Source organism: Maylandia zebra, linkage group LG3 (assembly GCF_041146795.1).
Source record: "Maylandia zebra isolate NMK-2024a linkage group LG3, Mzebra_GT3a, whole genome shotgun sequence".
In the NCBI taxonomy this organism is placed as follows: Eukaryota; Metazoa; Chordata; class Actinopteri; order Cichliformes; family Cichlidae; genus Maylandia; species Maylandia zebra.
In genome coordinates this window covers 8,739,267-8,751,193 of record NC_135169.1, presented here as the reverse complement: position 1 = coordinate 8,751,193, position 11,927 = coordinate 8,739,267, and the positions used below count along the sequence as shown (strand labels likewise).

General features: G+C 40.8%; 1 long non-coding RNA gene across 1 annotated transcript; it reads left to right on the top strand.

Moving 5' to 3' along the window:
- The first annotated feature begins 1,391 nt into the window (after window positions 1-1,391).
- Window positions 1,392-11,486, top strand: LOC143416785 (uncharacterized). Its single transcript, XR_013097049.1, has 3 exons — window positions 1,392-1,467; window positions 1,551-1,745; window positions 11,371-11,486. It is a non-coding gene; the product is annotated as an uncharacterized LOC143416785 (long non-coding RNA).
- The last annotated feature ends 441 nt before the right edge of the window (window positions 11,487-11,927 follow it).

Genomic DNA, 11,927 nt, shown 5'->3' with positions numbered 1-11,927 from the left:
ACTGTAGCCAGGCTGACAAAAAGTCAGAGCTCTTTTGAGCCAACCATCCCTTTAACGTTAACTAGTAATGACTTCATGAACTTCTTCATAAACAAAATTTTTATCATTAGAGAAGAAATTACCAATAATCATCCCACAGATGTAATATTATCTACAGCTACTCTTAGTACCATTGATGTTAAGTTAGACTCTTTTTCTCCAATTGATCTTTCTGAGTTAACTTCAATAATTACTTCCTCCAAACCATCAACGTGTCTTTTAGACCCCATTCCTACAAAACTGCTCAAAGAAGTCCTGCCATTAATTAATTCTTCGATCTTAAATATGATCAACCTATCTCTAATGATCGGCTATGTACCACAGGCCTTCAAGCTAGCTGTAGTTAAACCTTTACTCAAAAAGCCATCTCTAGACCCAGCAGTCTTAGCTAATTATAGGTATGTGATTATTACAGATGTAATTCATATTTCAGAGTAGTAATTGTAAATTACTTCGCGTAATCAAGATGAGAGACCACGGCTATAAAAGCGAAGGTGGATTTGGGAAGTCTGTCGCAGCCATGCAGGTGAGGAGATGGAAGTGAAAACAATCAGTGAGACTCCAACAAGAACACAAATACACTTACTGTGTGTGTGTGTGTGTGTGTGTGTGTGTGTGTGTGTGTGTGTGTGTGTGTGTGTGTGTGTGTGTGTGTGTGTGTGTGTGTGTGTGTGTGTGTGTGTGTCCTCCAGTGTCTCTGTCTGTCAGTCCAAACCTTCAGCAGGTCTTCAGAGGATCTTCTTCAGTGTCTCTGAGTTGTGTTGATGATGGACAGACAGCTGATGGATGGACAGTGAAGAGGACCAGAGGAGGACTCACTGAGGACTGTGGAGCAGCTGCAGGCTTTGGGAGGGTTCATGGTTCCTCCTGTGTTCTGGATCACTCCGTCTCCTCTGATGGAAGTTACTTCTGTGAGAACTCATCTGGACAGCAGAGCGATGAAGTGTCCATCAGTGTTTCAGGTAGAGACAGGGAGATGTTGCAGCTGTGTCTCTGTGCAGATGTTTCCAGATGTTGGATACATGTCTGTCAGTGAGCTGAGAGTGTGAGATCAGTGGATTTTGCAAGGTCTGACCTGCTTAGACTGTCGCTGTGACAGGAAGACAGCGAGGTGCTCATTCAAACAAGAAGCAGCTCGTCTGAGAGGAGCTCTTGACTCTGCTCTGTTTGTGTTTCTGTTGTCAGATAAAGGTGTGATCCTGGAGATTCCTGCACTTCCTGTGTGGACAGGAAGTGATGTCACACTGCGTTGCAGAGAGAGGAGCGGTGACACAGCTGCTGCTTATTTCTACTTTAATGGACGTCATGTTGGAGCTGGAACAGCAGCAGATCTCGTCATCAGAAGGGTCAAACAGTCTGATGAAGGTCTCTACTCTTGTGCTACTGAAGCATTTGGATCGTCTCCTCAGAGCTTTCTGAGGGTCAGAGGTCAGAACAGTGACATCACTTCCTGTTTACAGACATGACCTGCTGATAAAATGATTGAACCGTCTGCATCATCTCTCCTGCAGATCCTCCTCAGCACAGGAGCTCAGACTCCACTCCTCCTGTGAACTCTTCTGCTGACACTGCTTCATCACCTCCTCAGGGTCTCACCTCCTTTCTCACTGCACTCATAGCAGGCCTGGTTCCTGTGGTTCTTCTGGTTCTGCTCTTGGTTCTAGTTCGACTTCTTTTCCACTGCAAAAAGAAAAATGAAGCAAATGGTATGAACTCTGTCACATTGACTTCATATGTTTTATTTTTCATCACAACAAGGAGCCCAGCTGCTGCAGTCTGAGGCCAGATGTTTCCATTTTGGTCGATCTCAGCTGCTCCTTTAAGAGTACTTTTGGTTTTATAAAGCTTCAGATGTTTCAGTGGGTAAAACATCTGGACTGCAGGTCAGCTAATTTAGCATCCAGACATATTTCCCATGGAACCATGCTGCTGGAGTGCAATTGCAGTGAGGTTTGACATTATGTGCCTAAAACAGTAAAATATTTAATGTGCTGCCTGATGACTCTGAAGTCTGAGATTTTGCTCTTGGGTTATTTGCTCTTTCTCCGAGCGTTAAACGGTGAATGCGCGTTATTTGGATTTTAGTCCATGTTTATCTAATGCTGTGACCTTCTATTGGCCACATACTTTTTTTATTATGGCCTGCCATGTAAAGCTTTAGAACTTAAACTCTGTGTACTTCATTATTTATGTAACTGTAATAAGAACCACAACAACCTTCACCTTGTTTATGAGTAGTGAGTATTTCAGGTGAAACCATTAAGAGACCTTATTAAAACCTGTGCTGATAATGACCCACACTTCACACCTTGACTCATGTCATGAGGGACATGATCAATTGTGGGTCAACGACCCTTTTAAGGTTCAAGTCCCACTGGGGCTTGAGATGTGGGACTGTCCAACTCCATTTGGTCTTAGACTTGAAGAAGCTTCTCGGATGAAACATCTTCAGGAAACCTACAGTGCTGATGCTCTTATTTCACCTTAGACTATGATGACCTGAACGACTGAGGACCTTTACAAACACACGCTGACATGTTACGAGTGTGACTCATTTTTTTAATTGAGCTTCGGGCTATATGACCTCTGTGTGTGATTCTGTGTGTGTGTTCCAGATACACATCATGCTGATCCGTATGTTGTCTACTCTGATGTGAGGATTCTCACTGCAGGTACAGATGAACCATTAAAAATGAATTTAATTAAATCAAGTTTTGTTTCTTACAACAAATGTGCAGATAAAACAGCAAATCATAACAGAAAATATACAGTGTTATATAAACGGCCTGTATTTGTGTAGCGCTTTACTCAGTCCCTAAGGACCCCAAAGCGCCTTACACACCATTCAGTCATTCACACACTGGTGATTGCAAGCTACCTGGGGCGTACTGACAGAGGCGAGGCTGCCGGACACTGGCGCCACCGGGCCCTCTGACCACCACCAGTAGGCAAACATGGGGTTAGTATCTTTCCCAAGGATATTCGGCATGCAGTCAGGAGGCAGCCTGGGATCGAACCACCAACCTTCTGATTAGTGGCTGACCTGCTCTGCCACCTGAGCTACAGCCATATAAGACGTTGCCTAGAAATTTAATACTCCTTGAACTTTGTGTCATGTCACACAATCTTAAGTGTGTTACTGGGATTGTATGTGACAGCCAAACACAAAGTAGTGAAGAATCACGAAAGGGAAGGAAAATCATATCCGTGGTATTGAGACTCAGTGTTGTGTGGGTTACTACTCTGGTTAATGCTCCTTAGGTGGACAATCATGTCTTTGTACTTACTGTAACACTAACACATCGATGCATCACAGCCCAGAGGACAAAAAGTCCCTACAGAGAAAGTGGTTCAGTTGTAGACATTCATAGAGGCTCAGAGTGGACATGTTCAGAAAAGGACGGTCATGTTTCCTGTTTCTAATCCACCAGCATCACCTCATCTATGTCTCTGTTCAGGTGCTGCTGACGTCACTTATGATCAGGTGGTCATCAGAAATCAGGGGAAGCCTGGCAGGAGGACAGGTAACCATGAAAACCACGCACACAGGTACAACAGGAAATGATGTTATTATTAAAATATTAAAAGCTATATTTATATGGATTTCCACATGCTGACAGTGCACCTGTAAATCATCGTCTTCATAAATGTCTGACCTCGTTAGTGTCTTCACAGTGAACTGTACGGGTCAGTCTAACACCTACACAGTGCCTGAGGAGTCATTACAATAACTATATAACCACTCGGGTTCCTTTAGTTCAATCATTTTTGATCTGACATAAAATCCCAAAACACATTAACGTTTTCATGGATGAAAATAATAAAGTCTGTTACAAACAGCATCCAGACCACGAGGTAGATCATTATCTCAGTATCAGAGCTTTTAATGTCCATGCCATAGAGGAGCAAACACAACCGCTAGTGCCCTGATGTTTGATCATTCACTAGAGAAAACAAAGCACATTCTGGGTACATTTTAAGGCTTATATCGGTGTGCAAGATAGGCAGCTGTTCATATGTTTAGAGCAGATGAAAGACATGTTGTGCATAATGCCTCCTGATTAAACGCCGTTAGGTGTTAAAATGTCTCACCCTGAGCTGATATCATGTGCAGTGACTCGTGAAGGCCATGTCCGCACTAATATGTTTTCGTTTGAAAGCAAATCGTTTTTTCTCCATTTTGACACCGTCCACAGCGTTTTCGGACAAGGAAAACACAGCGTTTTGAAAACGCTCTCGAAAACAGATACATTTTACAATGGTGTTTTCGCATCGCAGTGTGGACAGCGAACCCAAAGACTTTTCAAAAACAATGACACATTTTAGTCATGTGATGCAGTCATGTGGCCAATTAAACTAAGCTATTAGAGGGCATTATACAGCAGCAGTTTTGACAGCCCTATTAAAGATTAATATCAGTCTGTACATGCTACACAGAGCTTTTCTTCAAATTCTTTAAGTCTCAATCGCTTTTGCAACTTTGTACGTCTGTGTTACTCACAGCAACAACTCCACCTCATTGTTAGTCCATTTAAAAAACTGCTTTTCAAAGAGATGTTTCAAAGAGCTGGAAAGTAAATAAACGGCAGACAGAAATGAGACAGGTTGAATCGTCTTGAGTTCCACGCATGCGCAGTAGTGGAACGTAAGTGTTTTCGGCCATTTTAGTGCGGACGCGGAGCGTTTTCAAGGCAAGGCAAGGCAAGGCAAATTTATTTGTATAGCACAATTCAACAACAAGGTGATTCAAAGTGCTTTACAGAGACATTAGAAACAAAAACAGATAAAAGGCAAGATTTAAAATTGATTAAAACAAGCAAACAAACTAACTAATTAACAAACAAACTGCCACCAGAAGTTCTTAGGTGGCTGCCTCAAAACTGTTTTGCATGCTCCTGTGTTGCATACTGTTGTTGTAGCGACAGTTGAGGCTCATCAGCGTCGTGTTCCAGGCACAGGTTGTGTTATTCACACCTGTTCGCGCAATCCGAACCCTTATCGTAAGGGGAGCTACCAGTCCCTCTGCGGACGAGCTATTTTCTATTTTAAATTCCCTGAATTTAAAATACTCTCTAGACCCAGTCTAGACCCAGCTGGGGAGCTACCCAGAGCTCTACAAACAAACAAACAAAACAGTATATAAAATCAAAACAGATAAGAACAGTCAAAGTGCTTTACAGAGACAGAAACAAAAACAAATAAAAAGCATGATTTAAAATTGATTAAAAAAAGCAACAAACAAACTAACTAATTTAACAAACAAACAAACAAACAAAACAGTATATAAAATCAAAACAGATAAAATCAGAACGAAAACGCCATTTTAAATTTATCCTGGCTCTGTGGGTGTGAGCTGCCTCTGGCATGTTGAATAGCAGACTCGGCACATAGAGCAGATCAGTGGGGGCTCTGTCAGCAGGCAAAGTCTTCACAGTGACTGTGGGTCAGTAACACCTGCTAACTGAGTCTACCTCACTACTGTCAGAAACACACCAGCACACTACAGGCGAGTATATGAAACAGTGTTGAAGACGGATGACACGTGTGACACTCTCATAGTTCTGTCTCTGTGTGTTACAGAGCAGTCAGCTGATTCAGGTGCTGTGAAGCCATCACTGAGAGCAGGTAACATTTCCACACAAATGTAAAGGTTTAGTTTAATTCAGTACTATTTGTACAGCACAAAAATCACAACCGTCACCTCAAAAAGCTTTACATAGTAAGATAAAGAAATTCATACAGAGAAAAACCCAACAATCATATGACCCTCGATGAGCAAGCACTTTGGCGACAGTGGGAAGGAAAAACTCCTTTTAACAGGAAGAAACCTCCGGCAGAACCAGGCTCAGGGAGGGGCGGGGCCATCTGCTGCGATTGGTTGGGGTGAGAGAAGGAAGACAGGATAAAGACATGCTGTGGAAGAGAGACAGAGGTTAATTACAAGTACAATTCAATGCAGAGAGGTCTGTTAACACATAGTGAGTGAAGAAGAAACACCCAGTGCATCATGGGAATCCCTGGCAGCTTAACCCTTTAAAGTCGGTCGGAGCTGGCACGCTTTTGCATAACTATTTTTAAATCCCGGTAGCACTGCAACCACGTAAGCTAGCGCAACAATTTTTTTTGCATATGAAACCGGAGGAGTTACTTACATCTTATGCCATCAGGTTGTCCTAGGTCACGGTTTCCTTCCACATATAGCTTTGCAAAAACTGCATAAAAAACACTTGCAGGAAAAAAAAACATAACATTCCCGAAACACGTTTTGCTGATCCGATCAGCTGTTCGTAACACTTTTTACATTGAAATAGACATCAGTAAGAACTATCGCATTTCCGCCATTACCTCCCCGGAACCGGAAGTGATGTCATTTTCACGGAAAATGTAGTTTTTTACTTGTAGGCCTTATAAGCCTTTACTGGTGTTTTTATAAGTCAGTGTTTGACTTCATGCTTTTCTGAATAGTTTCTGTGATGTTTATAACTCGAATTGCACTGCTTTAAATAGTTTATTTTGATGCACATGCTGTTTTCTTTGCAAATTTGCATCATAGGGTTGTTTTTCGTTTTTTCTGCAGTATATAAAAATTGGGTGTATCTCAAAAATAAAACTAAGAAGACACTCAAACTAAATATCCTGTTGTTGTAAACTATTGCAACTTTGTTGTATTTAGGGTTTTGAGGGATAAACCTCTTCAATTTCTCTAAGTAGAAATATATGTAAAAAAAACAAAACAAAAATGATTTTCAGATTTTTTTGCAATTTATGTAGTTACTATGGACTTAATGCATACATATATATTACAATTTAGGCTATAACAGTTGTATTAATGTATAGCAACTCCCAAAAATGGCTCCACAGCATGTAAAAATATAAAGTAAGCTCTGGCAAGGCAAGTTTATTTGTATAGCACAATTCAACAACAAGGCGATTCAAAGTGCTTTACAGAGACATTAAAAACAAAAACAATAAAAAGCATGATTTAAAATTGATAAAAAAAAAAAAACCAGTAGATAAAATCAGAACAGTAGATAAAATCAGTAGTTAAAATGTAAGTTTTGAAATTTAAGCTTAAAAGTGTGGATTTGGTGCTTTATTCAAATGCAGCTGAGAACAGGTGAGTCTTCAACCTGGATTTAAATAAACTGAGTGTTTCAGCTGATCTGAGGCTTTCTGGGAGTTTGTTCCAGATATAAGGAGCATAAAAGCTGAATGCAGCTTCTCTGTGTCTGGTTCTGACTCTGGGAACTGATAAAAGACCGGATCCAGATGACCTGAGGGATCTGGATGGTTCATACTGGGTCAGGAGGTCATTGATGTATTTTGGTCCTAAACCATTCAGAGCTTTATAGGCCAGCATCAGAACTTTAAAGTCTATCCTCTGACGGACAGGCAGCCAGTGTAAAGACCTCAGAGCTGGACTGATGTGGTCCACTTTTTTGGTCTTAGTGAGGACTCGAGCAGCAGAGTTCTGAATGAGCTGTAGTTGTCTGACTGATTTTTTAGGTAAACCTGTAAAGATGCTGTTACAGTAATCAAGCCTACTAAAGATGAATGCATGGACTAGTTTTTCCAGGTCCTGTTGGGACATCAGATCTTTTATCCTTGAAATATTCTTGATAGTAAGCTGACTTTGTTATTGTCTTAATGTGTTTTTCTAAGTTTAGGTCTGCATCCATCACTACACCCAAATTTCTCGCCTGGTTTGTGGTTTTTAGGTGTATAGATTGAAGTTCTCTGGTGACCTGTAATCGTTTTTCTTTGGCGCCAAAGACTATTACCTCAGTTTTGTTTTTGTTTAGCTGGAGAAAATTGTGGCACAACCAGTCATTAATTTCCTCAATGCATTTACCAAGAGCCTGTACAGGGCCTCGGTCTCCTGGTGACATTGTGATATATATTTGTGTGTCATCTGCATAGCTGTGATAGTTTATTTTGTTGTTCTTTATAATCTGTGCCAGTGGGAGCATGTAAATGTTAAACAGAAGGGGTCCCAAGATGGAACCTTGGGGAACTCCACATGTGATGCTTGTCTGCTCAGATGTGAAGTTACCTATTGATACAAAGTATTTCCTGTTTTCTACGTATGTTTTGAACCAGTTTAGTACAGTTCCTGAAAGACCTGTCCAGTTCTCCAGTCATTTGAGTAATATGTTGTGGTCGACTGTGTCAAATGCTGCACTGAGATCCAGTAAAACTAAGACTGACATTTTTCCACTGTCTGTATTCAGACATATGTCATTAAACACTTTGGTCAGAGCGGTTTCAATGCTGTGGTTCTGTCTAAAACCTGACTGGAAGGCATCGTAGCAGTTATTCTGTTTTAAGAAGTAACTGAGCTGTTGAGAAACTGCTTTTTCAATGATCTTACTTAAAAATGGGAGATTTGAGATCGGCCTGTAGTTGTTCATTTGTGTCTTGTCAAGGTTGTCCTTTTTCAGTATAGGTTTGATTACAGCAGTTTTTAGTGATTCTGGAAACACACCTGACATTAAAGAAAAGTTGACGATCTGTAACAGATCTGACTCTAAAGTCTTTGAGACCTTTTTGAAAAAACTTGTTGGCAGGACATCTAAACAGCAGGAGGAGGAGTTCAGTTGACCTAAGATGTCCTCCAGGTCTTTGCTGTTAATAGGGTGAAACTGTTTCATGGTGTTTAAACAGTTTTTCGGTGGACACAGTACATATCCTGGATCTGCTGTTGATGTACCAATTGCTTGTCTAATTTTTTGGATTTTTTCTGTGAAGAATTTGGCAAAGTCATTGCAGGCCATGGTCGAATGAAGTTCAGCTGCCACTGACACAGGAGGGTTTGTTAGCCTGTCAACTGTAGAAAATAAGACCCGAGCATTATGGCTGTTTTTAGTGATGATGTCAGAGAAGTAGGACCTCCTTGCACTCCTCAGTTGTAAATTATAATTGTGAAGTTTCTCTTTATAGATGTCATAATGAACCTGGAGGTTTGTTTTTCTCCATCTGCGCTCAGCTTTCCTACACTCTCTTTTTTCATTTTTCACCAGTGTGGAGTTTTTCCATGGAGACTTTTTCCTTCCAGAGACAACCTTCACCTTAATGGCAGCAATAGTGTCCATTACATTTAACATGTTAGCATTGAAGCTATTGACGAGCTCATTGACTGACCCTCTGGACAGGTCAGGTGTTAATGGGAAGACCTTGTTAAGGATCTCACTACTGTCTTCAGTTATACACCGTTTTGTGATCACTGCTGTTGATATATTTATGTGGGCTGAAATTGGCGTTCTTGGTTCTATGGTAGGTCTTAAAGGGTTAACTAAGGGAGGATTCGGGGTCACCCGGTCCAGCCCTAACTTTTCTTCAAATTCTTTAAGTCTTTAGGCTCCAAACTTTCCTGTTTCATATGTTAGGCTGTCCCCTCTCTATTTTTGGTAATTCCACACCAGTGAAACCCAAACAAAACACTCGAGGCTCTAATGTCTGTGTATCAATCTCGCGGCCCATGTCACCCCTACTTGCTGCTCGCATAATGACGTGAAGTATTTTTTTAAAAAAAATTAATATGAAGGCAATAGGCAGAGTGTTACAGGCATAGCCCGAAAGAAAGTAGCCTCATTGGCAGTGCAGCTGTAATTGTGCCATGTGAGGGCTGTGTGCAGGCAGTGCAGACACTCTGAGGCAAAACGTGAACTCAAAACAGCTTTAATGCTAAACTCAAAAAGTAACAAAACTAAAATAAACTTACACAAGGAACCAGAACACACAGCATATATGATGGTGACCGTGACACAAACAAACAAAAACACAGGGCTTAAATACACAGAGGGAGCAATCAGGGAATGGGAAACAGGAGGGAAACACAGCTGGGGCAAATCAGGGCTGACGAGACAAAGGAAGCAAAACCAGACACATTAACATCAGACACATTAACATGAGACACTGACTTTCAAAGTAAAACAAGAAACACAGACTGAACTTACAGACACAGACTCACAAGCAGGTAGGCAGATACAGGCAGACACAGACACTGACTGGACACAGAATAGAGGGAGTATGGAACCAAACCAAGAAGAATTGGGGAAAATAAAAATGTAAAACCCTTCACAATAATAAACTAAGATGAAAACACAAATAAAAGGTACAAAACAGAAACCACTGGGTCAATGACCCAGGTACTGTGGGATTATAATATTATTTTATGCCATGTTATACCCCTAATTAAAGATTGTGAATTGTTATGTAGTTGTAGTTTGCATTATTCTCCTGGATTAGAAGAAGCTGATAACTATTGCATTTGTTAAACTGGTTTGCATTACATTAGACTGCTGATTTATTGTGAATGAATGATATTGTTTATGATGCATTATACTGCTGAGTTATAAGAAATACTGTTCGCAGAAAGTCATCGCCTTATTTGTCTGATTAGAAGAAAACATGCTGGAGTTTTCTGCCCCATCTCAGCAGGAGCAGATAAACAGGGAGCCAAGGTCGTAGCTTAGGCGCCGTGTGAGAGAAAGCATGTGAATGTTTAGGCTTTTATGATAAGGTGGAGGCACCAGAGGCTATAAGAGTTTGAGCAATGCTCCACCATTTTGAGATCTGATGCTGTCTGCATCAGTGTCCATCTCCCACGCGTGTGATCATTAAAATCATCGTTTGACTCAACCCGGCCGGACCAGTGTTGTTATTGTGGTTTTTCTTCTTGTATCCATCCCCAATATTTGAATCCGTAACAGTACCCAAACAAGTTGTAAGTAAGCTATTAAGACTCGACTGTACACTGTGTTCGTGTTTCCTCCGAAAAAATAAGTTCCTTTGGAGCAGCCTTTCAACGCCTCTCTCTGTCTCTCGCAAGCAAAGTTGACCTAAACAACTAAAGCTATTTTTTGGCTACGAGCCCGACACGAACCCGACGTATTAGCCAGAGGTCCCTTTACTACGGTTCGGAGCCGCGGATCTGTTTTATATACGCGTGGAATAGTTTTCTACACGAGATCGCTGCAAAAAGTGCAGCCTTACCTAATGTCCACCTACTGTTACTCATTTATATTAAGATTTTAACATCTAGTTGGTGTTGGTATGGAGAGTAACCTTCAGTAATAGTAATAAATCACACAGCAACAGTACATTCATGTAGTTGTAAAAAGCATGATAATATATTAAGTAATTCAAAGTATTCAGAATATGTAACGGAATATGTTACAAAATACCTTTTGGGGCATGTATTCTGTAATCTGTAGTGGAATACATTTTTATAAGTAACCTTCCCAACACTGGATATGGTACTACAAGATCATTAAGATAAGATGGGCTGACTGTTTGTGAGGAGCTGACATCATGTTTGTCTCTGAACAGGAAGCTGAGGACACCCTGGGCCTGATGGACCTTCATCCTTCCTCTACTCCTCTTCTTCATGCTGCCTGTGCTTTAATCTGTTTAAAATGCAGCTGTTAGCTGTCACCTGTGCACACAGTAACATCTGCTCAGGAAGCAGGTTCAGTAACTCTGAGTTTCCTGTTGTCACCTGTGTAGGTTTCAGACTTGCACACAGACACTGTGCTGAACTCTAACACACTCACACACTGATGGAGGCTGCAGACTGTCAGTGTTTAAGAGTGATGTCACATGTTCTGTGTTTTGTTTCGTATTCTTCCATATTCTGTTTCCTGAATGACTTTCTTTATATTGTTTGAAATAAAATTAAACATAGATTAAAAATTATAACTTTGTTTGGATATGTCCATCATCTGTTGCCATGGTAACTGACTGAGCATCAAATATGTCTCCTTCATCTGAGGATGAACAAACTCAGAGTTTTCGCAGACCTTCTTCATGGAACAGAACCTGTGTGTTTAGCAGTGTTGGGACTAACGCGTTATTAAGTAACGCGTTACAGTAACTATGTTATTATT